Below are 26,169 nucleotides of genomic sequence, written 5' to 3' on the forward strand. Positions count from 1 at the left end.
GATTAGTGGCTGCTTGTCGGCAGATGTAGCTCAGTGGCATTTTAATATCCAAATGTCCCCCCGCCCTCAGGAGGGAGCTGCAGACTATTGAAGGCGGCTCACACAGAGAGCTGTGATTGCTGCCGCAATAATTTCCTTCAACAGCTATTAAAACACTTCTGAATGTGTTTTAAAAAGGAAAAAAAGAAGGGAAAGAAGGAGGGAGCGAGGGAGGGAGGGATGGGCATCTTTCCTCTTCCCTGGTAAATATCAGGGCTGCACAGTGAACTCAGACTCCTCAGGTGGGGGTGAAATTCCCTCATTGACCTTGATTGCCACACACCCACCTTTCACCTGAGCTCAGTCTGGAGCAGCGGGTGGGGGCGGCTTAGTGAGGCTGCCCCTGAGGCCCAGAGATCAAGAGCAGACAGACGCTGACTCTTCTAGGGATGGGGCCTGCCTGGGCACCCCATGGGCCTCCTCTGGTCCAGAGAAACACCGTGCCAAGTCTTCACGACTTTATGAACCTTCTCAGGTCAGCGACTTCACGCAGAACAGCTGGTTCGCAGTCCGGAGCCTGTGCGCGGCCGGTGGGCCACTTGCGGACCTGGCAGCACATGGCTGTGCCTTCACTCACCCCCTCAGCAGATATGGAATGTCTACCAGGTTCCAGGTGTGGCTCCAGACCCTACCATGCTTCTGGGGTTGGGGTGAGTCTGCTTTAAGCCCCGTCTTCAATTTGTAGAAGCACACCCTTGACTAGTAGCTGCTCTGCTAGACATCCGATTCATGGGTGGGAACAAAGGGGTATGGAGATTTCAAATTTTGTAAGAAATAAGTTCCAGAAGTGTGTCAATATATTTTCTTCCTGGTTAGGTGAGGAGAACTTGGCCTGCTACAGAAAGCTCATATGTAGGTCTAGGGAACTGAGGGGATCTCTGGGACAGAGAAGCAGAGACACGTGAGTGGAGAGCAGGGAGGGAGCGGTGGAGACTGGGGTAAAACGCACCAGAAAGCATCTGAGGGACTTGCACCCTGACACTAAAATGAGGGCTAGGGTGGGATGTAGTTTGAAGGCAACAAGCGACATGGTCCAGAGGAGAAAAGACCTCCAAAGGGACTTGAAGCCACCCATGAGCAGCCTCCTTTACTTTGAACTTTGACCTAAGGACATTGGCTGCCACCTGGCTCAGGTGCCACTTTAAACCCAGAAGCCTCACACACACATGTATTTTCGGTCACAGACAGGGCCAGGCAAGAAAAGAACACGTTGGTCCACAGCCCACCAGGTATAGGAGAAAGAGAAGTCACGACTCTCGTTAGCACTGGGGACGCTGGCCGCTTTGCAACACATCCCCAAGAGCCTTACCTGGGATTAGAAGTGGCCCTTTGTGGCCGGTGATGGCACCCATCCTTGCTCCCCAAGCCACCAGAGCTGTGTACAACCTCGAGGCTGCCCCCAGGCCAAGCCAGTGGGCTGTCTCATGGGGCCTGAGGGCAGAGAGAAAAAGAAAATGGGAAAAAAAAAAGTGGCAGTGGCCCTTTCCCCTGGAGTGCCAGGTCCCCCTTGGTATCCAGCTCTTGGATAAGCCCTGGGAAGAAGTGTCCAAATGTACCTGAAGGGAGCCAAGGCTCACAGAAGGTTCCAGAACCTCTGGGGCTGATGTTAGGCGCCTTATTGCCCAGGAGACTATACAAGAGAACTTAAAAATAGCATCTTCTATAATTGCTTGAGTCTCTGGGTGTTTAGTAACCATGTCTGGCAGTCTATACCCAAGACAGGCTGGCTGTGGGGAAAGCCATTGTTAAAATAAAATCATTAGCTTAATAGGCTTGATGAAAAGGGTGGCGAGATGGGAATTTCTTCTTGCAATATGTTCTCCCCTCAAAACAGTCTCTGAAACCAGTAGGCCACATTAATTATTGACTAAAACACCCCAGTATCTCTCAAGTTTTTTTTTTTTTCTTATGGACCTCGCCAAGATTACCTCTGAAAATAGCTTGAAGTCAAGAATTTTCAGCATCAGGGCCTCCCTGGTGGCACAAGGGGTTAAGATCCAACCTATGAGGCTATCCGCAGCCTCTGCAGCATGAGTTTGATCCCCGGCCGGGGAGCAACTCACATGGCGCAGCAGACCTCTCCTGACATGCCCGCTGCTCCCCTCAGCAGTGTATTTCCGTTGATCTGCTTGTTCTGTTCCCCACTTTGTCTCTGGTGAATCCTCTCACCACTCCACCCCCCCCCAAACACCTCTGGCCTGTACCCCAGTTCTTGTATGCATAAATAAATAAATCTTTTTAAAAAAAAAGAATTTTCAGCATCAAATAGGGCTGTCACCTAACTCCTTTTCTTTCCTGATTTATTATTTGTTATGTTTCTTAGTGATTACACACACACACAGAGCACACACCACATGCACACACTCACTCATGCACATATTTTGCCATCTTCCAAGTAAAAACAGTGTCAGCTAATGAACTAAAGGCAAGGAGTTTTATGAAGAGAGTTAACAAGGCCAAATGCTCACTGCTGTTAACACACTAAAGGATATCAGGCCAGGAATAAGAATGCAACTCAAGAGAACTTTGTCCAGCCAAGAAGGACCAGGAACAGGTAAAATCTACTGCAGGAGAGAATTAAAAAACTTGTTATTCCAAATTCCTCACCAGCCTCCCTTTTCACACATCTCCCCACATCTCCACACATCAGGAAGTGGAGCTTATTTCTCTCTGCCGATTGCCCCTGGGGCTGCTGTAGCCCAGGGAAATCCCAGCACCGGTGACTCTGTACCTGAGCCCCAATTGGCCCAGCAGCTTCCTTTCTGTGCTCGTTGTGAGTCCTGACCTGCCAGGTACAGAGGCCAGTTATCTTGCTGGAGAGGCCTGGTGGGATGGAAAGGCCCTGAGACTCCACGGAGAGGGAGAGAGGTCCAGTGCTGGTCATCCAGATGACGCTGGACCTAGCTGCCTGCTGGCTGCAAACACACCAGGGAACAAAGACATAGCCAGCTGGAGAGACATCTGGTCGACCCACAGAATTTTGAGAGAGAAAAAAATGATTGTTGTTTTAAGCTGCTAATTTTGAGGGTGGTGCCTTATAGAAACATCCTTCATATGAAGCAGGGGTCGCTAGTTATCCATCTAAATCCTCAGTCCCTTCCCACAGTATAGGGCCTTTCTTGGGTATATATGTCACCCCAGCAGGGACAGAGGGCACACTTATAAGACACAGCTTCCAGGCACTGCCCAGCCTCTGCTTCTCTGAGACTGACTGTGTCCTTCTTTGATTTTATAGGTGTTGCCTTTTCTCAGTTTATGGCTGAAGTGAGACAGAAGTCAAGGCCTGGGAGAAGAGGGCTTTTCCCAAAGCTTCTGTCTCTTCAAATTAATGGGCAGCATGCCCCAGGGACAACGGCAGGCACGGGCAAAGTTCCACTGCATATGAGTCCTGGTAAAGGTGAGGGACGCAGGCCAAGGTGCCAAATTCTAACCAAACAGCCACAGAGTGTCCGGAAGTCAGGTGATTGTCTTACCAGCTCCACAACATCGTTTTGTGGTCAGTGTCTAGAGGCAGAATGTTACCCTGATCTCAGTTCTTCCTTGGGAGGAAAGGAAAGTGGTTTGGGCTGACATTTATGCAGCAGGGGCTTATATGCCAAGCAAAGGTGAGCACCTCTTCCTCTCAGTGTCCCCTGCACTTCTGTAGAAAGGGGCTGGGTCACCCAGCCTGATTTTTGGCTACCTGAAATCTGTAATTTCTTTTAATGGCCATCATTGGTCTCAGATGTTATTAATTTCCATTTAGCCCCTTTTAAATTAAAGATAGAAAGAATATGGCAAAGGTAATATAGGGACATTTAGGAAAGAAAAATCCACTCGTATTTATTACCTCTGATAGAAGTGGAAATGTACCGACATAAATGTTTGATCAAGTACATTCCCTCCCCTCCAACAGGCAAGAGCAAGAGCATTTAAAATGTCCTTTCTCTTTGATTTTCTGCCTCACATTTCACCCTGACACTCAGTAGCGTCAACATAAGATCACAGTAAACCATCTCCTTATTTAATAAGTCAGGATTTAAGGCCTCAGTTGTATTTGAATACACCAAAAGCTTGCGGAGAGTGACTTTTAAGTACTTGGTTATTGTTGATCTAGAGACCAAATCAGCTCCTGTCTGTCACTCACAAGGCACATAAAGGTGATTGGAAGCACCAGTTCATGGCAGGGATGCCCTGTTGTCTTCATGTCTGCAGAAGGAGACTGAAACTGCTGGAGATGAAAGGACTTCTCACCGCAGAGACTTGTTAAGCACCAGAACAAACTTGAGTGGTGATGAAGTGTGTATGTGTGTGTGTGTGTGTGAACGTGTGTGTTTTCTAGAATGGTTTGGGAATGGCAATATTTGAAGGCCGGTAGTCACTGCTTTGTGATGATTGCTATACTTATTAGAGAGTCATAACTCATTTATTTTTGAAAGGAGCTATATGTAAAGCCAGTACATGTGTCTCAGATAGCTTAGATTATAAGATTCTTTTGTAACTTGTGGGGTAAATCACTAGAGCAATTAATAACACACTCTCTATCCATTGGGGCCATTGACCTTGCCAACGGGATTGAGGCTTAGTTTCTGGGCCAGGATTGTTAAGAAGGGAATGTGCCTTCTCCACACATCTTCTGCTGTTCCCTCTTACCCCAGCAGAAGAAAGTGATATCAGCAGGCCCTGGATTATCCCATGGAAGAAAGCTGTCCATCAGCCTGCCATGGACCACCAGCTCATTGTTGTATAAGCAAGAAATAAACTACAATGTCAAGTTGCTGAAATCAGGAGACCTATTTGTTATAGCAGCTGAGTTACACTGACTAATAGAGCATAGATTTAAAAAATGGACTCAGGGCCTCCCTGGTGGCACAGCAGGTTGAGTGCTGTGCTGGGAAGCTATCCGCAGCCTCTGTAGTGCAGGTTCGATTCCCAGCCGGTTAGGGAGAAACTACATGGCATGGCAGACCTCTCCTGTCTCACCTCCTGCTCCCTTCAGCAGTGTCTTCGGTCCTTCTGCCTGTTCTGCTCCCCGCTCTCACTGGTGAATTCTCTCACCCTCCCACACCTCTGACCTGTACCCCAGTTCTTGTATAAATAAATAAATCTTAAAAAAAAATAGATGGACTCAGTGATTTCCTGATTCACCCATGCACACAACCAGTCTTTGAATTGGGTGAAATGTTTGCTCCTTGTGAATGGAACTTTAGGCCTGATTTTCTTTTTAAGCCACCTAGTAGGACTTTGATTGTGTGGGTCCTGCTTGTCACAACTGATGGGTGAGTTTGGTGGCACTGCTTGCCTTTATACACCATTAATTTTGTTTGCTTCTCTACTTCCAAGAATTCTTCTGGGTGATGCTGACATTTCCAGCATGAGCAATGTTTTACGCAAATCGGAGGTGCTCTGCTAGAACCTGAAACACATTGCCTCGAAAGAAATGCCATATTTACTCACATAAATCTAAAAGGCCACATTTGTGAGGGTGGATGCCAGACCGGGGACCCTGAGTTGGGAGGCCATGGGGACCAGTGTAGAGGAATGATATGACTGAGGAGGGGTTTTAGGAAGATGAATCTGAGAGTAGCACACACAAGAAATGAGAAAGAAAATAGCTCAGAGGCAGAGGGACCAACTGTTGCAATCACCCAGTCGTGAAATAAAAAGACCTGGCCTGGGATGGCGCCCCTGGGAAAGGAGAGAAGCAGGTGACAAGGTGAGGCCGAAGAAGCCAAAGAGCAGCCCCTGACCACTGTTCTCAGCTCGCGGCTGCTCTAACCAAATTCGAGAGCCATTGACTGGCGTCTGCACACAGCTCCATTGGCACCACCCTCCCTGCCAACAACCAAACCATACACAGAGTTTTTTAAAGAATGTTCATCAGAAGGGAGAAAAGAAGTAATTGCTCCACTGATTAGAAATGAGACAAATGAACTATTTTCCAAAATCATTTCTGGTAGCCAACAACTCCCTGGAGAGGGGAGGTTTGCACATCTTAGCCAGAGGGGGACATTGCTGAAACACATCTTGATGATGGGGGGAAAAAGGCAAGCCAAGGGCTTGGAGGGTCATATGAGAGGAAAGAGAACATCTGAAAATATTTTGGGGAAGCACAGGGAGTTGTGTGTGCTTTGCTGGGGTAATAGATTGCTCCTACTGTCACTGCCCACTGGGCTGCCAGGACAAGTTTGTTTTCCCTAAGCACAGCTCGTCCCTACCTTGGTGGTGGTGGTGGGGGGTCTTCCCCAGCTCTCCACTAGGTATGGCTTCTTCTGGTTGCTCAGATCCCACTCGCATGGCCCCTTGAAGAAACTTTCCAACTTCCCAATGGTAGGTGGCCCCTGCCATGACTCCAGTTATTTCAACTCCCTCCGAGCCTTGATTTCTCCTGATATCCTCTCATGTGGTTGCTTGTTTGTCAATCTCTCCTCCGAATGTCAGCCCTGAGAGAGGGCACTTTCCCAGGCTGATTCCCCACAGTCCCTGCATTCAGCAGGAGCTCAATAGATATTTGTACTTCATTGAATGACCAAATCCAAGGCCAACAACCAAAAACACCTAATGAGTGACCCTCTCCACCCCCAAATAAGCTCTCTGTCCTCAGAAGCCCTTTACTCAAGGAAAGGTTCCTCCCCCTGTGGTTATATTTGATTAAGAAACGTATCTTCACAATTATGAGACAATTTTTCCAATCTGTATTTTACATCAGACAACTGGATTCTAGGAAAATGTAAGGTTCCTAATCAAGGGGAAGAAGCCAAACATTTCTACAATCATCTCTGGGGGAAGTAGAACCCTGAGTGAAGTCACAAATTTTGTGTGTGGTTTTTCTGTTACTTGTTAGCCTCTCCCCTCTTCTTAAAGTGACTGTGTCTTTCTGGTAGCGCCTATAACAGGGTTAGTACACATTCAAAATTTAGAAAGTACAAACTCAGGATGAGCAGAAATGAAGTTTCTCATTTTCTGCTCACATTGCACTATTCATTTGACTCTATAATCACCCAATGTCCAACACCAGTGAGCCAATTAATAGGCATATGATAAAAAGGATGCATAAATGAATAAAATTAAAATTGTATAGGAAAAAAAAGGTAAGAATTGGGACAGGCTTCAGAAATTGCCAGGTAATGTTGCCCAAAATTCAGTCATTTTTGTCTCCCATCATAATTTTGGGCATGCTATTCACTCTTGCATGTTTCTTCAGATCAACCCTTCTACAACTTGAATGCATTTATAATCTAAGAAAAATTCGCATCATAATCACAAATTGAAAACTGGCAAGGTTTGCTACTAGGAGAAAGCAATCCATGCCCCTCTAAAACTCAGTGAAAGATAAATAATGTCTTTAAAACCTAGGTGAGTGAATTTGTTAGGGGGAAAGGCTGTCCTGTGCAAACTCTGTACAGGTTTTGTGGATGCTACCCCCACTCCATCAAGACACTGGGAACTACAAATCCCATGATCCCCAAAGGGAGGTTGTGAGGACCTAAGGGCGGAGTTAAGCAGCCATTTTCTTGGGCTTGGTGTTTATAAACAGCCATGTTAGTGGGGTCTCACGCTCTTGGCTCGTGCTCTTGGCCAGGCAGCATTTGGTCTCGGCGGGTCATTTTCTCGGCGGGTCATTTGGGATTCCAGGTCGGCGGAATGGGTAGGACACATTTAAGAATTTATCTCCCTCTTTTCTCCCTGAATTGTACATTTCCTCATTTCCCCTTCCCTTGTGAAAAACCTTTTGTTAACCTTTGTATGTCCCCTTTAAGTGCACAGGTGAGGACCCACAGTCAGGCAACCCCTTTTATATAGGGGTTGCCCTGTAACAAATTGTCTCCATGTGTTGAAGCCTTAACCCCAGGACCTCAGAACTTGACTGTATTTGGACATAAGAGTTTAGAGGTAATTAAATTCAATTTGGGTTTGTCAGGTGGACCCTAGTCCAATCTGACTGGTGTGTTCATAAGAAGAGGAGGTGCGGACATGGAGAGACACCAGGTGAGCATGTGCAGAAGACAATCTTGAGAACAGAGAGCAGAGACTAGGAGGAGACCAGCCTCAGGAGAAACCCACCCTGCCCCACCTCCATCTCAGACTTGCAGCCTCAAGACCCAAGAATTCATCTCTATTGTTTAAAAGCCGCCTTTCTATGATATCTTGTTACAGACTGGGTATTACTTCCTGCGGAAGGTACTCTCAGCTCAAAGTCTACTTGAATTTCATTGACAAAAGCAATGATAAGAGTAAGTGTTAAAGAGCTGCCATCGGCCACAGAGACTTTCTCCTTAATAAAAGCAGAATTAAGTAGAATTAATTAAGTAGAATCAAAGGGAATGCCTTTTTGACAATGAGGTTTCTATCAGTCAGGCTGGAATATGCTCTATTTTCAAAAAAGAACTCAGGGTCTCAGTACATTAAAAGTTTACTTCTCACTGGAACTGCATGTTCTGAACAGGTTGGCGGGAGTTCTCTCCACCAGAAGGCCAGGGCTTTGGGCTGTGGCAGGTGCTACCTCTGGGAGCCACCCCTCTGTCACCCTGTGTGGGGAAGTGAGTCTGGAGTGTCCTGCAGATTCCACCATCTCAGAGTGGAAGGACAGATGTCACTCCTGCTCTCATCTCATCGCCAGGACCAGCCACGAGGTTGCACCTTCTAGCAAGAGGGCCAGGAAATGTCAGCAAACAAATAGATTCCTTGGAGGGTGTTTCTGCTATTTCATGTTTTGAAAATCATCTTAAAGATGCTTCCCATGCTTCCGGGGGGAAAAAATATCTGGGCCAATCTCCCCATTGCATAACTGAAGTCCACAGTGTAAGTGCTCACCTGCCTCCCTACACCATCTCGGTGGTGGGCTTGCAGCCAGAACCCCCACCTCTTGTGGCCTCTTCTCAAGCTCTCACCACTCAACTCTGTGAGTGCACAGTGACAGCGACTGCAACAGCTTGGATGTCCATTTTTGGTGCATGAAGCTTTCATTGTTCAAGTAAGGTCGCAAGGGACATATTCTAAAGGCCGATCCTGCTACTGTAGCATGTGAGGACAACCTGTTCCATTTAACATTTCATCCGGAACACTCAGACCTTTTCTACTCGTGTTTGGAGGCGAAAATCCATCTGCAGAATCAGTGTAAACGTATGATGGCTCAGTGTTGTCTGGTTAGCATCCAATTATGTACGGTGTATTTATTTTAAATTTAGAAGACGCACACAAGAGATTTCCAGGAACAAAATGAGAAGAAATTGGCAGTGCACTGAATGGAAAAAATTAATGACTTGAATTATACAGCCTGTGAATCATGCCGACGAGAGTGGCGTGGGGGAGCCAGGAAGGGGCTTTCCTCACAGTCCCCGAGACGGCTCTGGTTGGGTCTGGAGAGCAGTGCCCCCCGCACATGTCCCGTCTTCTCTTCACAGAGACCAGGATGTGCGGGTCACACAGCGTCACGGTGCCCCGAGCACATATGCAAGCAATGCCCCCAAACGGATTCCAACAGCAAACCTGCGTTTAGGGAACAGATTCGACTCAAGTTTCAGCTTAATCACTGCCAGTTTTTCTGGGCAAGAGGGAGGTGCAAGAGGGTAAAGGAATGGGGAGTGGGCTTTGGGCAGCTCTGCTGAGGGAAGGAACCGGTGTTTGTTGCGCTCCTGCCCTGAACTGGCACCTACTTGGTGCTATGGCCCTACACACACACTCTCCTGCAGAAACCTCGGGGGCAATCACTAATTTTAGTGACAAAGAAACTGCCCTGGGTTGAATTGTGTTCCCTCAAAATTCACATGTTGACATTCTGACCCCAGCACCTCAGAATATGACATTACTTGGGAGTAGGGCCGCCGCAGTTGTAACTGGTTAAGAAGAGGTTGTACCAGAGCAGGCAGAGAGGGCCGAGGCTTCCACCAGCCAAGGCACGCAAAGGTGGCCCGTGATCTCGCCCCCAGAAACTGGGGAGAGACCTGGAGCTCATTCTCCCTCACAACCCCCAAGAGGAAGTAGCAGAAGCCTCGGACTTGGACTCTAGCCTCCAGAACTGTGAGAGCTGGTAGAGCTCCCAACAGCAGGGAGGGTGGACCGCAGAGGGGTGTCAACCCCTTTGGCTGCTATGACAAGGAGGGGCAACCATGTGGTGTGCCAGTGATGGGAAGCAACATGGAAAAGTGTCATTAACAACAGAAAGAGGAAGTCCTGGGCCTCCCTGGTGGCACAAGGGGTTAAGCACAGCACTGTGAAGATAATCTGCAGCCTCTGCAGCATAAATTCGAACACCGGCTCTCCAGGGAGCTGCCCACATGGCACAGCAGACCTCTCCTGTCTCGTCCGCTGCTCCCTTCAGCAGTGTGTTTCAGTAGATCTGCCTGTTCTGTTCCCTACTTTGTCTCTGATGAGTCCTCTCACCGCCCCCGCCCCACACCTCTAGCCTGTACCCCATTTCTTATATGCATAAATAAATAAATCTTTAAAAAAAAAAGAAAGAGGAAGTCCTGGGTGAGGGAGCCCACAAAAAGGCTGGTCATTCTAGTATCAGAGAAATGAATTCAAATACCATTCATTGAGCATCATGTTCAGACCTTTACTAAAGGGGTGCCTACAAGAAGTTCCATCCCCTCCCTAAAACTGCTTCCTTGGTGGTAAAACAGGCATCACCAGGGACACGCCTGCTGGTTTGTCATGAAGACCCGCTATGGTTCCAGGTATGGAGACACGGGAGGCTGTGAAGTCCCAGGGAGCAGCTGTGGCTGCTGTTTCCAGGGGTGACACTGGGACACGCCATGAGGCTTGCAGCTATTCTGATGATAAAGTGCATCTTTAGGGTATAAAGTGCAGCCAGTCTGCTCTTCTTAAGGAGTTCAAGACTTGCATCCTTTCCAGACTCTGTCCCTGGGTCTTGGGAGACACCAAGATAAATATGCAGTTTCTGCCTTCAAGGGATTCATATTTAAGTAGAAGAGTTAAGACCTTTGATAGCTACCTAATTGTACATATATGACCTTGATGTCAGCCATGATAGTGTAGCCCTTAAGGTCTGAATGCGATTTGCCTAAGGCTTTCAGTGTGTGTTCCACGCAAGTCCAAAACCACCCCCAAGATTTGTGAGTGGTTCTGGAACCATCTCAGCCCCATTGGTTGGCTTAGTCAGCCCCACTGTTGGCTTAGTGTCCCTGCTGCCTCTGACTGTAGATCAATTTAAGGACCGTTCACTAGCTCAGTGACCCAGACCACACCAGCCTCTAGTTGTGTGCTTGTTTATTTTTTATGCAATTATTTTTATGTTTAGATGTAAATAGTATATAGTTTTATACTTTTATGCATATTATAAGTTTATACAAGTGCAAATTTGCTTGTACATCACGTAACATGCTTAAAAGCACAGAATATGCATAGGTGTGTTATATAGTATAAGTCTAGTGTCTGTAAGTATAGTCTATATGTAAGTATATGGTATACTTACAATACACACACGTCTATATAGTCATTGACTACATACATATATGAGAGAGAAACACATTCACTGGACCCTGCCCTTGAATCCTCACAAGCTGAATACGCCTGTCCCTGCAGCCAGACGGGGAAGCAGAGGGCACCAGCACCCCAGAGACCCAGCTCCCGCCACCCACTCCCAGGTGGAGCAGCCTCCCCTATGCAGAAGCATAGGTTTGTCTATCCATTTCCTGCTTTATCTAAATGGAATCCCGTAGTTCATCCTCCTTTGTGCCTTTAGTCTCTTCCTTCAGCATTTTGCTTGGGAAATGCATACATGTTTTGGGTGTAGTCATCATAGTTCATCGCCTTTATGGTTATCATGTAATGGCATCATGTGTATCTGTTCCCTGTGGGTGGACTTTGGGTTGTTCCCTGCTTAGAGTGACCACATGGTCTCTGCTGTTGAGCCAGATCTTTGCGAGGGCCAGGTACCCTGAGATGCTGGACACCAAAGAGCTGCTCATTCATTTGGCCAACACCTGTGGAGCACCTCCCATGTGCAGGAGAGTGTGGGAGTGCACCTCCCACTAACAGAGAGCAGGGGCCTGGGGACCCAGCCTCCGGGGATCTGACGGTCTGTAGGGTGCGTGGACAGACAGACGCGCCAGATCACAACTCAGCCATGGGTGAGAGAAACCAGCAAAATGAGGGTGGTCCACAAAGGGAGCTGGATAGTGTGTTCAGGGTATAAGGACCCAGCTGTGTAGACGGTTGGTGCGCTTGCAAACTTTGAACATTCCTATTCCTGGAGCCTTGTGAATGGAGAGGGGAGACCAGCTGCAGAGATGGGCTGCTTCTGGAAGGGCGCAGACTTCTGTTGAGGACCAAAAGGCTCCCATCAGTAGCTGAGTGGCATGAACTCTTGCCTTTGGAAGCCCCTCCGGCCGCTGTTCGGGGTGGATGGAAGGAGGCAGGCAGGCGGGTAGGACACATTTGATGGAGAAAGAGGTGGAGGACCCGAGCTCCCCTCAGCCCTGTTCCTGCTCCTGTCTTGGACTCACAGCAGCACTTACAAGACAATTAATTAGGCAGAAACCAAGATCAAAGGGTCTTCCTAGCACCCATTTGCTTAGGGGATCCCGTTTTTATGCATTCACTGTTCTCCCGTGCTGTTTAGTCTGAAATCTTCCAAAATAAACTCCCGTCTGACCCTGTCGTGTTTCTGGAGCCCTCTCCTCACGACTGTTTGCTCGGGAGACGCCTGGCTGGGCGGCTGCGAGGCGGGGAGCCTGGGAAAGGGAAGGCTGGGTCTCGCCTCCTGGGGAAAGAGGCAGCTGCCGGGCCGCGTTCCCCCGCCTTGCTGATTCTGCACTTTTGGGTGAGCTGTTTTTGTTTAATGTAAGCAGAGCAAATCCATCCATAGCAAAATCAGAGAAAATAACTTGTTGATGTGTAAACCAGGATGTCACAAATAACCCTGTTTGTTTAATTGTAGCAGCCTGAGCCCGGTGCGCAGGGAAGTGGTGGTGGGGGCAGTGCTGGGAGGAGCCGATCCAGGGTCCCCGAGCCCTTGTCCCCGGGCCTGCAGAAGACGCGCCTCCCGGAGCCACGTGGATAAACTGGGGCACAAACCGAGCATGAGTCAAGCTCAACTGAGGGGTAGGCAGCTCTGGGTGCTAATGGGAGCCTGCTGTAGACTCGCTACACGGAAAAATGAAATCACAGGTGAAAGGATAAAAAGGATAGGTGGAAATAATAAGGCTGCGAACACAGGAATGTTCCATTTTATGGGTAATTGCGTCATGAAGACATTTGTCTTTCCTCCTGAAATGCACCGATCTGGTAAGCACAGAGGACACTGGGCCTTAAGGCGTCCCCCACTGCACCTCACCTGCCTTTGTTTCCTCTTCCATTTTGGGGAGAACATGGTGACCAAGACTTCAGAAAAGCTGGAATCCATTCAATGAAGCAGGAAAGGTTGTAGCTTTGACGTAAGTAGGCCCGGGTTCAGGTGTGTGCTGGAGTCTCCCTTCTCTGCTAGGTGACTGGGAGGCTAGCTCACCCCATGCTTCCCTAGCTATGTTGGGGTGATCTGATTCAAGAGCATGGACACCGCATTTGACACGGAGATAAATGTCAGTAAGTGGACAGGGCTATTAGACTTATGGTGGAAGCAGCGAACAAAGGTGTAGACCTGAGACAGGTAGTTCCCTCCTTGCACACACCAAGCCTCTGTCACCTGCCTCACCTCCCAGTAGCTGTCCCAATGCCCCCTATGAAGACTTTTACAGAGGAGGTGATTGTAACCAGCTTCAGATTTTCTTTGCTTGGGAAGAAACACATTGATGTGGCAATTCAGGTGCAGGTTAGACTTTCTAGAGATGACCGAACATGACACTTGCTTTCAGAAACTGAGGGACCAGGGGTCTGTGAGAGAAAGAGATGGGGGTAGGGGCAGTTGTAACTTCCCTGAGCTCAAGGTACATTTACATTCCTGGGTCAATTTTCTTCATTAATACATAAAATGAAAACTCATAGTGTATGACTACATTGGTATAGAGATGAATATAATATAGCTTAGATTCACTATTCTATTTTCACAATTATTTTTATTCTAATTGCAAAAGAAATTAAAATATTTTTGCCACCTCTAGGCACAGTGCCTACTAGGAGGCAAGAGTTAGGAGCGTGCAAGATAAACACATTCTCGACCTACCTGAAATTTTTACAGAAACAGGAAAATGTGTTTTTTCATAAACCTACCTATATTTGAATAAAAGAGCATTCTTTATTTTGATACTTTCTCTTTGGTTTTTGTTTCATGGTTAAAATGGCCTTTGCCAGTCACTTTGTTTTATTGTATATTTATACATCGATAAACCACTCCGGGGTCACCATTGTTATTTCTACCCAGGACTTTCTTTCTTTTTTTTTTTTAAGATTTATTTATTTATTTATTTATTTATTTATTTATTTATTTATTTATTTATTTATACAAGCACTGGGTACAGTCAGAAGTGCAGAAGGGTGAGAGAATTCACCAGAGCAAGAGGGGAGAACAGAGCAGGCAGACTGACGAAGTACACTGCTAAGGGGAGCAGCGGGCGGCAGGAGAGGTCTGCACACCATGTGAGACCCTCGCCCAGTGGCCGGGGATTGAACCGGCGCTGCAGAGGCTGCAAGCAGCTTCACAACCCAGCGTTCAATCGCTGCGCCACCGGGGAGGCCCCCAGGATTTTCTTTAGTAACAACTTCCTGTGCTGGGTCACCCCTCGCCTGCACACTGTCCTTTCTCAGGACTTTTGACGTGGTTGGAGCCGGCCACACCCACTTCAAGCTGGCCTGGCCAATCTGAGAGGTCCTTCCTTTTCCCTTTTCTGGGTACTGATTGGTTCAATGATGATGAGCAGCTGTTCAAGTCAGGCCAGTGGGACACAAACCTGGGGTTTTTGCTGGTGATGAGGCGGAGTCTCTTCCAGGGAAGATTCCAGGCTATGAAGGCAGTTACAAGTGTCCAGCTCTCAGGGGCCACGGAAAAATAAATAGCCATGCAGAGTGAAGCCATTACAGGGAAATCTAGCGAAGGAGAGAGAGAGAGAAGAGGGAGACATAGACACACACACACACACACACACACACACACACACACACACTATCCCCACCCCCATCATTTGAACACCTGGATCCAGATGTGTTGAAAGCTGGTTAACCTGAGTTTTTAAGTTACAAGAACCAATAGCTCACCTTTTTTTTTTTTGTTTTGCGTTTGCTTAACTCTGTTTAAATTTAAGTGTTTTTTCTTTCAGTTTTGTCAATTGAAACAGAGATTCTGTAGAATACAATAGGCAGCCCAAAATATGTAAAAAATGGTTTATGAAATATACATACCAATGTCAGAGAATGTTTGTTTTATGCCTCAGTGGAGTAAAAGAAGGTTGTTTCCAGGCTTTTCAACCAGTATTTCCACTTGAATGACCTGCTTCTGCTGTTGCCCTCAGTTTCCTCTTAACTTTTAAAATTACTTGAAGAATTCCTTCATCAGCAACAGGTTTCCTCGAAAGATAGTCTTCTGAAGAATAAAAAACGACCTTTTCTTGGTCATCAGGACCAGGTGGGGCAGGTGGCCCTGCCTTGCTCTGTGCTGTTGGATAACTTCCTCCCAGGAGGAGGAGCAGTAGCTGGCAACTGGGTCCCTGGACCACAGCACCAGCAGAAACTTGTTAGAAATGCAAGTTTGGGCCTCCCTGGTGGTGCAAAGGGTTAAAGCACAGCACTGTGAAACTGTCCACAGCCTCTGCAGCATGAGTTCAATCCCTGGCCAGCCAGGGAGCAACCCACATGGCACAGCAGACCTCTCCTGACTCACCCGCTGCTCCCCTCAGCAGTGTGTTTCAGTAGATCTGCCTGTTCTGCTCCCAATCTGTCTCTGGTGAGTCCTCTCAGCCCCCACACCTCTGGCCTGTACCCAGGTTCTTGTATGCATAAATAAATAAATCCTTAAAAAAAAAGAAATGCAGGTTCTCTGTTTTGATCCCAGTGGCGCCTAGAAGCCACTAGTTTTACAACCCCTCCAGGGAATTAGGGTGCACGCCATAATCTGAGCCTCGCTGCCTTAGGTTTTCTTCTTTCAGTTACTACAGACACAGCTGGTGGTGATTAAAATCAAACTTGAGTTACCTTTACAGAACCACTCTGGATTCCAGTGTCTGCTTTTTCACTGTGAAGATGGGGGTCAGGAGAGCCAACTGAGGGACACACCTGGCAGGGGCTCTGGCCAATTTCTTTTCCTCAGAAACCAGACCACTCATCCATCTTTGAGTTCTACAACCTTCAATGAGGTAGAAGTTTTACCTCTGAGCCAGACAGTGGAGAAACCTGTTATTCCTTTGCATTTGGGAGCCCTGGGTTCCTCCCCTGACACTGACAGGTGTGAATTCCTTTGTGGTCTAGGCGGAGGTGGGACAACCCTCTCTTCCCTTTTCCTGGTATGGGTCCTTCCCCTGAACTTCTTTTTCTGGCCCCCTCAGAGTTGGTGGCTCTAAATACGAAGCCGTTGGGCTAATTTGTCTGCTGACAGGGTTGCCCTTTGCTCTTTCACCCTCAACAACACTGCATGTTACCAGTGCCACCCTCCTGTGAGAAGCAAGGTACTTCACCTGTGTTTAATGTGTATTTTCTTGATTACTCTTAAGGCTGAGTTAATCACTTCCACATTTCATTGGACCTGTTATTACTTCCTCTTCTGTGAATTATTTGTTTTTCTATTGGAATGTCTTTTTTCTGATGGATTTTATATATATATATATATATTTTAAAATTTATTTATTTATTTTATACAAGCACTGGGTACAGTCAGAAGCACGGGAGGGTGAGAGAATTCACCAGAGCCAGAGCGGGGAACAGAATAGGCAGACTGATGAAGTACACTGCTGAGGGGAGCAGCGGGCAGCAGGAGAGGTCTGCGTGCCATGTGGGACCCTCCTCCAGTGGCAGGGGAGCAGCTGGGGATCGAACCAGAGCTGCAGAGGCTGCGGGCAGCTTTGCAACCCAGCGCTCAACCACTGCGCCACTGAGGGAGGCCCTTGTGTTTTCTTTTTGTTACAATTTCCTTAATGTTTCTTTATTTTGCTTTGTCTAGCTAAACTGAACCTTTTGTTTTTATCCATTAAATATACATGTTTTAAATCTTTCTTCAAGCACTTATTTATACTTTACTCAACATAATTTGAATGTCTTATTTCCACCAATGTTGAGAATTAATCAGTACCTAATAGCTATTAAGAAGGTTAGACCTCAGGGGCCTCCCTGGTGGTACAAGGGTTAAGCACAGCACTATGAAGCTATCTGCAGCCTCTGCAGCACGAGTTCAAACCCCGGGCCACCAGGGAGCAACCCACATGGCACAGCAGAACTTTCCTGTCTCGCCCGCTGCTCCCCTCAGCAGTGTATTTCAGTCAGTCTGCCTGTTCTGTTCCCCACTCTGTCTCTGGTGAATCCTCTCACCCCTCACACCTCTGCCTATACCCTAGTTCTTGTATGCATAAATAAAGAAATCTTAAAAAAAAAAAAAAAGGCTAGACCTCAACCCTTTATCATCTCTTCTTTCCTTCTGCACCCATACTTCTTTCCCCACCCTCAAGTTCTGTTGAAATCTTTTGGGATGTAACCAGGGAACTTTTTTTCCTTGACAATTCATAGTCATATTTTCAGTTATTTGGACATTCCAGTTTTACTGGTTTCTCTGCATACCACTGTATTCTATCTTCCTCTTTCTTGGATTCCTTTTCACTAGTGTTGGAGTATATCTGGTAGAGACTCATTCAAAATGGGTTCATGGAGCGATATTAACTGAATCCTTGTTCATCTAAAAATAGTTTCCAGGGCCTCCCTGGTGGCGCAAGGGGTTAAGACGCAACCTATGAAACTGTCCACAGCCTCTGCAGCAAGAGTTCAATCCCCAGTCCAACCAGGGAGCTACCCACATGGCGCAGCAGACCTCTCCTGTCTTGCGCACTGCTCCCCTGAGCAGTGTATTTCAGTCAGTCTACCTGTTCTGTTCTCCGCTCTCTCTGGTGAATCCTCTCACCCCCCACACCTCTGGCCTGTACCCCAGCTCTTGTATGCATAAATAAATAAATCTTTAAAAAAATAAGTAAAAATAGTTTCCACTGTGCAGTTACATCATTTTTTTTGGCCTGGGCATAGAATTTTATATTCAATGTAATTTTTTCCAAAACTAATAAAGTTCTATATGTCTATTATATTGCAATAAAAATTAAATAAATAAAAATATACACTATTAAATTGCAAAGTTGAGAACAATTTTTTTGCTGCCGAAATTTATGTGTTTTGTTTTTTTATATATATATAGTGCACTTGAGAAGTCTGATGTCTTTCTGTTTCTTCTTCTTCCTTTGGAGTTAATTTACTGGGATTTTTTTTCTCTCTGGAATTTTTTCTTTCTTCTTGGAAATTTTACTGAATCCTCCACACCCCTCTTCCATGTTTCTTTTCAATGTTCTGTGAGCCCTGTAATTGTCAAGATTCAAGACCCTGGAAACTATGGCTTTGACATTATTATTTATTTGATAATTTTTCTCTCCTTTCTCCATCCTGGTATTCTTTGAGACAGAAGTTTGACTCCTGATTCTGTTTTTCTGCATTCACATTTTTACCTCCCAGACCAGAGGATCCCATCTGGATGTTAGCTAATTTGTTTAACTGGATCCTGATCAGATACTTAGCTGTATTTCTCCCCCAGTCTCCTTTCCATTATCAATAGGTCTGGGTAAGAAAAAAAAATTCTGGCTGAATCCATGTTCATAATTATTTCCTCAAATTTTCATAATTCAAATTAGATAACATGTGATAGACAATTAAAGAAAATCATTTGCATTTGTAGGATCTCTACTGATTATAGCTCATCTACCTAGTGAGAAGTGGCACCAAACATTTGAGAGGAAAACCTTCAAAGCAGCTGGAATGATCAGTTGTGCTTCTGGGCTGCTGGTTATGTTCAGTTTCTTGCTCTGGGTGCTAGTGACAAGGTCAGACAGCATGAACCTGTATGTTTATCGCACACGGACATTTCTGTCTTGATATTATATTTCAATAAAAATTAAAAGAGAACCTGTTGAGCTGGCAGCATAGGAATGCAATAACTCTGAGGAATGCTCAGTTGGCATTGCATTTTTTTAAAGACAGTTATGAATTACATGCTGTGTGGCAATTTATTTCAATGGTCTGGTGGTTCTCAATTCTGACTGCACATTAGAATCTCTGGGGATGTGTTTTAAAAATACTGCTGTCCGGCCCTGCTCCAGATCAGCTAAATCAGAACCTCGGGGATCAGGACTCAAGCATCAGTATTTTTACAAAGCTCCCCAATGATTCTAATGTGCAGCCAGGTTTGAGCAAAAAATGGTTTAGAGACAGAATAATTTTGATCACCTTGTTCTGTTTAGATTTGCTCAGGATTTCAGATTTTTTTCTGTCAGTATGAATAAAATGCTTCATTTTGCAATAATAACAATGCACATATAGTTAAAATAGACTTTATTACTGAAATTCCTGTGGGGAAAAACGACTTTTTCCTATGTTTGTGAATTTAATAATACTTACCCACCTCCATTTTCTTTTAAATCTTTGCAAGGACGTATTTAATACAGTGGTTTTTGTAAACTTAGAACTGTGGTCATTGTATGGTCGACTGGAGAGAATTTTCTTTAGAGACATGCTTGGAGTCACACCGTTAGCTCCATGGATGTCTTGTCTACAGCCCTGGCATTGCTAAATTACCTACCAGAACTTCCAAGGTGGAAGAATCAGCCTGCAGACCTGCTCTCTTTCCTGCCCGCCCTCCACCTTTAAAAGACAAGTGGGTTCATTAGAAAAATCTTAAAAAAAAAAAAAAAAGATTTATTTATTTATGCATACAAGAACCAGGGTACAGGCCAGAGGTGTGGAGGGTGAGAGGATTCACCAGAGACAGCGTGGAGAACAGAACAGGCGTATTGACTGAAATACCCTGCTGAGGGGAGCAACGGGGAGAAAGGAGAGGTCTGCTGCACCATGTGGGTAGCTCCCTGGCTGGGGCGAGACCTCTGCTGCAGAGACTGCGGATAGCTTCATAGGACTGCGTCTTAACCCCTTGTGCTACTAGGGAGGCCCTGCATTAGAAAAATCTTAATTATATATAAACATTAAGGAAAAAGCCAAACCACCTGAAATTCTACCACTCAGATAAACATTTTTTTAAAGATTTATTTATTTATACAAGAGCTGGGGTACAGACCAGATGTGCGGGAGGGAGAGAGGATTTACCAGACAGAGCGGGGAACAGAACAGGCAGACTGATGAAATACACTGCTGAGGGGACCAGCGGGCGAGACAGGCGAGGCCTGCTGCGCCATGTGGGATTCTTGCCAGGCCGGCTGGGATTGAACCGGCGCTTCAGAGGCTGCAGACAGTTTCACAGTGCAGCGCCCAGCAGCCTCTGCCACCAGGGAGGACCTCAGATAAACATTTTTAACGCGCTGTTGTTGGGCCACCACCTGCAGTTCTATGCAGACTGACTTAATGGAAGATGGACGGGAAGTTTAAATTGGCGGGTAGCGAAAAATCAAGTCCAGTCCAGATCAATTGCGCATCCAATTCCCTGGACTCCCTCCCAGCTCAGGCCTGCCCCTGCTTGGAGGACTTACTCCGTGCGACGGGGACGCAGCCAGCCTCACTCTTCTTCTTGCTGCCTCCTCCTCTCCTTCCCTGTCTGCTCTGATTCCTGCAATGTTGGAAAGGAAGCGGGGACTCAAGGAGACATGGTAGGTCCCCCTGAGTCTCTCAGACCCTCCCCGGAAGCATTCATTTTGTTGTCTGGGAGACATCGCCAGCTGTGCGGCTGACCAACCTGCTCTCTGACCTCCAGCAACCCCTGTAGTTCTTAGCTGTGCCTTCCCTGCTGCACCCACAGGACATTGAGAGTGAGGGCCCCCATGGGGCAGTGGCCCTTGGGAAGGTCTTCCCGTGGGGTCCCTTGGGCCCTGCCTCCTCCATTGCCCTCCTCTTCTCTCTGTCCCCTTGGGTAGCTCCTGACACTTCTTGGCTTCACTATCCTGCAGCCAGGAGCGAAGCACCTTCCTGTCACCCAGACTCCTGGGTATCCATTGAATTTCAAGCGCTGCCTCCTGGGCGTGGGCAATGGGGGCTCTGAGAAGTCCTGGTCTCTGCAGCTCAGCAAGCCTCCAGCCAAGGAGACAGGGCTTAGCCCCCTTGTCAAAGCCTCTCCTGGTCTCAGTGAATGAGGCAGTTAGGAAATGGGTAGTCAGTTAGGAACAAGGTGCCCCTAGCTCCAAGCCCATTTATTAATCTAAACAATCGGTGGGATTGCTCAGCACCACACCACCCCCTCCCCCAGCCCAGGTGTGTCAAACCCATTTATCAAGCTAAATTGGGAACAATCAACGGGATTCAGGGTGCCCCCCAGCCCAGTTGAAAATGAAATGGTCAGAACACCAGCACAATAACAATGCTGAAGCAATGGACCAAAGCTAGTTCCAGAAAGACAGGCCAGGTAACATGGGAGACTCACTGGGCCTCAGTAACCTAGGAGACCCCTTGAGACCCAACCAATTAGCATGAGACACAACACAGAGACACCCAACGTCAGAACCCCTACTCTTTGCCCACTATACCCACACAAGCACCTGCTTTTCAGCCCTTCAGTGGCTACCTACTCAGGACCCCTCTCTGCTCAGAGAACTTTCCTGTCCTTCCTCTTATTTATCAATAGGTCTCTAGCTTTTCTGTAAACATGGTCTCAAGGTTGAATTCTTTCCTTACTGAAGACAAGAACCAAGAGAGGCTCCGGGGTCCTGGACCCTCAAGCTCGATTCCTTAAGAGAAGTTCTCTTGGCTGGGATGGGGGTTCCCCAGAGAGCCTAAGTGTTCTTTTGTCCACGAGTCCTCAATTCAATTTTTATTGATGCTGCAACAACGTGCAGAAATTTAGTGGCTTGGGGCGCACACATTTATTCTCTTCTATTGGGGCTGTCAGGGTGTCACTGGGCTGCACTCCTTTCTGCAGGCTCGAGGGGTGGACCCATTTCCTTGCCTTTTTCAGCTTCTAGGGGCCTCCACCTTGCTGCTCTGGATGGGCCCTCATCCAGCCACACTGTGTCAACCCAGCTATGCTGGCACCACGTCTGCCTCTGACCACAACAGAGGCAGACCCGTGATTAGATGGGTCCCTGAGTGACCCAGGATTCTCCTCTCTGGCTCGGTCTTTAACCTGAAACCCCACTGTCAAATGCCTTTGCCAGGTAAGGTAACGGTCACAGGTGCTGGGTGTTAGGCACCTTTGGGGGAGATTATTGTACAACACCCCAATTGCTTCCATGAAGCCCCCTTCAAATTTCTAATCTCATCTTGCACCGGCTGGAGGAAGCCAGTGGGGCTGGCAGTTGTGGGGAGGGCTCTATGGGTCTGCCACATTGCAATAAGTCCCACAGCAGCCGCTCTCTTTAGAGCAGGAGGTACTTGTAGTGGTTGCCCTCAGCTTTGGGACTTGGATGGGAATTCCAAGCATGGGAGAAGGTTTGCGTTTCTTCCTGCTCCAGCTGTGAGATCCTTGAGGGCAGAGTCTGCCTAGAGCCTAGAGCCAGCAAGCCTTCTGGAAACCTCTGCTGCGTGTACAACAGCAGCGAAAATAAGAAGTTATCTGCTCTATTGCTTAAAAAATGAGGGCTGTGTGACACTTGTCAAAACTCTGCAGGATAAAGCAGCGAAAAAGACTTATTTAAGAGTAAGTGGGCCTTAGACAAATATTAGGCCTCTGTTACCTGCCAAGAAGGAAAAGCGACCTCTGACCCTCAGGTTAAAGATGTTCTCTTTGTTGTTTTAATTAACTGGCCAGTGTGGATAAGCTTTGCTGAAAAGGTTTGCTGGAGCCTGGATGAGTCTGCTGGGCTCCTGGTACTGCCTCAGAGGTCTGGCTTTAAATCTATTTCTCCTCTGAAACGACCGCAAAGTTTACTGAAGGTAAATTATTTTTGGTGATGCCTTTGGGGTCCCAGGAAGGTGGTGAATGCTTTACATACTGTTAACTCATGACGGAATTGGGCATCGGTGCATTAAGACAAACTGGTTTGCACCGTCTTATTGACAGTAGTGGACACACTGGTTATAGAGTCATTTAAAGGACTCTGAGTGCTCCTCTTTATTTACGTTTCGTCCCCAGGCAACATGAAATTCCTCCTGTGACTTAAATAAAGCCTGTGGGAGCAGCAAGAAGTGGGGGCAGAAAGGGCTGGACTGATGCGGATGGAGTCAGTCTCCACACTCTGGCTTCCCTACCTGTAATACTGAGAATACTGAAATTTAGTCACACGAAGATTGAAAGCCCAGTGAAAATCCCAAATACCTGTGTGTGCGTGTGTGTGTGTGTGTGTGTGTGTGTGTGTGTTTGGGAGGTATCATTTATCCCATTGTTCCTCTTTATTTGGTGTAGTAGATTGTAGTAGATTGTAGTAGATTGCATAATGGCCCTCAGTGTCATCAGGTAATAATCTCTGGAACACGTGCCTGTTATTGCACACATTTTCTTAAAGGGATCTTGCAAAAGTGGTTAAGGATCTTGAGATGAAAAGAAAATTACCCCACATTTTCAGGGTGAACCCTAAATGCAGTAACATGCATTCTTACCAGAAGAGGTCACGGGAAGCTTGACGCCACAGAAGGGGCTATTGGCCACAAAGGCAGAGACTGGGGTGATGGGGCCACCAGCCAAGGGATGCCAGGAGTCCCCAGAAACTAGAAGGAAAAAGGGTTGGATGCTCTCCTCGGGCCAGCAGGGGACACATGTTCTGCCGACACCTTGATTTTAACCCAGGGAGACAATTTCAGACTTTTGGCCTGCAGAACTGTAAGGGAATACATTTCTGTGTTTTAAACCAGATTTGTGGTAATTTGTTGCAGCCTCAGGAAATGAATACATTTGGTATATGGCTCAGAACTGATAATATGCATTATTCATGCGCTCAACAAATATTTGCTACGGTACAGGCACATATGAAGTACGGAGGCGGGCAGGAGAGGGCTGGGGGATGTTCACCACCCACCCGACCCCCCTCAATCAAAAGCAAAATACTCCAAATGTACACATTTTTTCTGAAGTTTTTTAGTTTACATCTAGCTCTGAAAGTTGAGCTTTATTGTATATATTAAAATTTAGAGAGATCATTTATTTTCACAAATATTTGCTGAGCACTGGCTATGTGCCAGCTACTCTAGCCCACCCAGGGTACGGTGGGAACAAAGCAGACCCCAACAGCGCTGCGCTGGTGAGGCTGACATTGTAGTTACCTGACGCCAATGAGAAAACAAATCAATATCAGGTGGTGGACGTTCAGGGGAGCTGAAGGGGACAGAGGCTGGTGTGGGTATCGGGCATGCTTCATTCACACGGAAGTCGGGGGGGGGTGTCTCTGCCAAGGTGACACGTGTGCAGACACCCGAGAAGGAGGGGGCTGAGCCATAAACCCCCAGAGGAGGGACTTCCAGGCAGAAGGAAAGGCAGAGAGGGGGCTTGCTGGCTGAGCAACGAGTAGACAAACGGATTAAAACTAGTTGCCAGTTTAGGTTAGCTAGTAAATAGACGATACTCTGTGCAAATACAAGATTCTTTTCTTTCTTGTGTGTGTGTGGGGGGCAATTAATTAGTTTAATGATGTCTTTTTTACTAATAGTCCTAAGAATCATGCAATGCTGCCAGCATTGGGTGCAATCCTGGGCCATAAGTCTGCACAATCTTCTGCAACTGGTCCAGTGATGGCAGAACCTTTCATCTCGCCTTTATTGTTTACTATTATCCCAGCATTATCTTCAGAATAAAGAAATACACCATCTTTTCTCCGATGGGATTTTCGTTGTGAAATTACCACTGGATGTAACTTCCTTCTGAGCTCTCGTTTGCCTTTCTTGACTGTGGCCATCACCATGTCGCCCACCCCGGCAGCAGGGAGTCTGTTCAGTTGTCCCTTTACCCCCTTCACAGAGATGATGTAGAGATTCTTGGTGTCTGTGTTGTCAGCAGAGTTGATCACAGCTCCCACGGGAGACCCAACGAAATCCAGAATTTCACACCAGAGGTCCCACTACGTCCTTGCTTCGACATCTTGAATGCCGGAAAGGGACAGAAGATTGTTCTCTTATTGATGTACTGTCTCAGTGACACGCATTAGATGGTGCATTGTCACCCAAAGGAAGAGAGGGTTGCTCTCTCAGCTGATTTTTGTGTGTTTGTTTTCAGTGTTGTGTGATGCAGTCTCTGGACTCTGTCCTCAACTTCTCTCTTAAACACGGACAACGGGCCACTGTTCCTACCTGGAGCTTCAAGGCTGCTCCTGCCCCGGCGTGTAGCAGGCAAGGCGACCAGAGAGAGAATGAGCTGGGAACTCCTCTGGGCCGGAGCCTCCTGAGGACGTGGAGGGGCAGAAAGTCATCACTCCCTGGAGGGCCTGGGCCAGCAGAAGTGAGATTTCCAGGGCCCTGGTCCCTGAAATACTGTTACGATGTTTGTGCCCAACAATTTGAAGGTCATAAAACTCTGATTCAAGCCCACAAATGGAGACAACTGAGAGGCAGTGAGGGTGGTCATGGAGAGCTGGACTCAGGCAGAGCTGACCCCAGCCTGTCCCAGCCCCTCTCCCTTCCCTGTGGCTTTGGGAGACTTCCTTCTCCTGCCTTGGTGTCTGTAGTGAGGTGAACAGTGTCCCCTTGAAATCATGTCTGCAAAAAAATCTCTGAATATGACCTCATTCAGAACAAGGGTCATCGCAGGTGTGATAAATTGAGAGGAGATTATCTGGATTGGGATGAGCCCTAAATCCAATGACTTGTGTTTTACAGGAAAACTAGTGTTTTCCCTGACTTTATAGGGAAATTCAGACAGAGAATGAGGCACACGTGACCACAGAGGCTGCAGCAAGGATGGCCTAAGGCGGCCGCAACCACCAGAAGCTGTAAGGATGGGATGCAGAGGTGAGGGGCCCTCCCGAAGACCTTGCCAGAGCCTGGCCCTGCTCCGTCCTGATCACAGGCTATAGCCGCCGCCCCCGGGAGCAGGTACTTCTGCTGTTCTATGTGACACGGTGCAATCTTCCACACAAGGTTTTGATAAGTTGTCACGTCAACCTGGGACACCCACCCAGTAACTTCATCAGTAAGTTGTGGGAGAGAAGCTGGTGG

At 47.1% G+C, this 26,169-nt stretch overlaps 1 non-coding gene and 1 pseudogene across 1 annotated transcript; one reads left to right on the forward strand and one right to left on the reverse strand.

The window, feature by feature from the left end:
* Positions 1 to 1,371: 1,371 nt before the first annotated feature.
* On the forward strand, positions 1,372 to 1,479 carry LOC119239664 (small nucleolar RNA SNORD23). The gene has a single exon (XR_005123941.1). It is a non-coding gene; the product is annotated as a small nucleolar RNA SNORD23 (small nucleolar RNA).
* Positions 1,480 to 24,677: 23,198 nt separating this feature from the next.
* Positions 24,678 to 25,096, reverse strand: LOC119238308 (60S ribosomal protein L23-like; annotated as a pseudogene).
* Between the last annotated feature and the right edge of the window lie 1,073 nt (positions 25,097 to 26,169).

This window comes from Talpa occidentalis, unplaced genomic scaffold (genome assembly GCF_014898055.3).
Source record: "Talpa occidentalis isolate TD23 unplaced genomic scaffold, MPIMG_talOcc4v2.1 talOcc4.11, whole genome shotgun sequence".
Lineage (NCBI taxonomy): Eukaryota > Metazoa > Chordata > Mammalia > Eulipotyphla > Talpidae > Talpa > Talpa occidentalis.